This window comes from Dreissena polymorpha, chromosome 12 (genome assembly GCF_020536995.1).
Source record: "Dreissena polymorpha isolate Duluth1 chromosome 12, UMN_Dpol_1.0, whole genome shotgun sequence".
Classification (NCBI taxonomy): Eukaryota; Metazoa; Mollusca; class Bivalvia; order Myida; family Dreissenidae; genus Dreissena; species Dreissena polymorpha.
This window is the reverse complement of record NC_068366.1, coordinates 25,628,554-25,630,638: the sequence shown is the minus strand read 5'-3', so window position 1 is coordinate 25,630,638 and position 2,085 is coordinate 25,628,554. Positions and strand designations below refer to the sequence as shown.

The window sequence follows — 2,085 nt, the reverse complement described above, 5'->3', positions numbered from 1 at the left end:
CCGAAAACCGAGGCGTTTCCCCTCAAGTGCTATCGGTTCGCTTCGCAACTTGTGGAGTCGGTCTATTGACACCTACATACCTCGGTCGCCCATACTCAGTCAATTAACCGCTGTTGTCTTTCTGCTTGCCAAATAGCAGTCAAAACAACCTTACAGTGATCTAGCCAGATTGGAAACTACGAGCGAAAACTAACTCGCCCAAGCGAGTGACCCGCTCCCGATTCGAGCAAAACCTCACCTAAGCACTATCGACCCAAAAAAACGCCAGTAACACTGCTCCGTTACTAGGGAGCCTTGCTAGTCAACACAAGTAATTTGCAATCCTGGCTAGAGCAATGAGTATATTCGGACTGGTGTACCACCATGTGATTGTCTGCGTCTAAATTGTTGGTATTTGATACTTAGAGTCTCTTGTGCCAAAGTAGAGACTGAATATTTGTTTTATAAATCAAGCAATCATTTACTGGTTGGTAGTTCTAACAGTGCGTCAAATAAGCACCGTGAAAACATTTTAGCACCGAAATACCGAGGTGTTTACCCCCAAGTGCTATCAGTGCGCTTCACACTTGTGGAGTCTTAAACCCCTCGGCCGCCCAAACACAGTTAATGACTGTTAATGTTTATTTTTTGTTTGATTTTGGTATTGCATAGTTTAAACACAAACACATACATCAATACATCAATATTGCTGGCCAGCACAATAAACAAGGAAAAAAAAGGTAGGAGAACAATCTCCTTTATTTTTCATGTAAAAACATAAACATAAACATACACACTGTCAACACTTGCCACTTGCAACACCGAGTTCGTTTCAGTGCAGAATGTACACATTTTTCGATCGACACACATTCGCAATGTTACATGGATTCACAAAGTTACATGGATTCACAAAGTTGCACTGATGTCCATACACGGGCCAATGTTCAAGTTATCGGTGCGATGGACCCCACGGTTTTGTCGCAGCTATACGCCACACGTATGTATTGACTACTCGGTGTCCACATCAAGGTTTGCAAATTGGCACTGAAAATAGAAAAGCAAATTGTGTTAAACAGTAAACGATGAAAGTAAACACCCTGAAATGATAAAAACATGCATGTGTAATATACCATGTATCAAATAAAATAGTAAACACAAACTGCTAAAGAAAAACACACAACTCTACCAACTGTTTAACTGATACTTACTTTTTTGTTTTGTGTTGCATGTTCAGGCGCCTTGCTGTCACTGCTCGTCTTGCAGTAGAGCTGAAATGAAATAGAAAGCATGATAAGAAACTTTCACTGTGTTTGTACAACTTACAATTTATGTGCACAATTTTGCATTTAAGTATAACATACAGTAAAACAATTTCAATCAATTGTTCAACTAATACTCACTTTTTTGTTGTGTTGTTTCCACAAAGGCGCCTTGTTGTCACTGCTCGCCTGGTAGTAAAGCTGACTCGTCAAGTAGTAGAGAACACTCGTCTAGCAGTAAAGCTGAAATGAAATCGAAAGCATGATTAGAAACTTTTGAATGTGTTTGTACAACTTACAATTTATAAACACAATATTGAACTATAACAGTAAACTTGAAACAAATAACAATTTTACTTACCTATGTTGTCTTCGCTGAAATACAAAAGCCATGTTCATAGCAATCATAGCATATTTACACACAATGAATACAACTCAAAACTTTTAGTAAGAACCTCAGTACTTACTTTGTATTTTGTATCCAATCCCTCTGCTGGCAATCTTCTTCAGTCCACAATCGAGCTGAAATCAAGACTCAATGCATACATGTAAATTTTGCCAAATAACAAACAAAACTGTGAACCAAAACTTGAACTAAACAAAACTAACTTTTCAACTGTTATGGTACTCACCTCTGGCAACTGAAATCATACAGACATTTTGCATATCAAAATACATTTTTAGTTTAAAGATAAGAATGATTTATGAACATTTTACTTACACAAAGCATAAATATAAAAAACATGCTATGATGAAAAAAACAATATGTATACAAAATTATACATAAAGAAACACAATATACTTACCATTGCTGAACTGAAATTGAAAAAAGCACATTTTGTATAGC

At 36.9% G+C, this 2,085-nt stretch overlaps 1 long non-coding RNA gene across 1 annotated transcript; it reads right to left on the bottom strand.

The window, feature by feature from the left end:
* Window positions 1–697: 697 nt before the first annotated feature.
* Window positions 698–1,695, bottom strand: LOC127852990 (uncharacterized). The gene is made up of 3 exons (XR_008036391.1): window positions 1,380–1,695; window positions 1,188–1,247; window positions 698–1,023 (listed from the first exon to the last, which is right to left on the bottom strand). It is a non-coding gene; the product is annotated as an uncharacterized LOC127852990 (long non-coding RNA).
* Window positions 1,696–2,085: the final 390 nt, after the last annotated feature.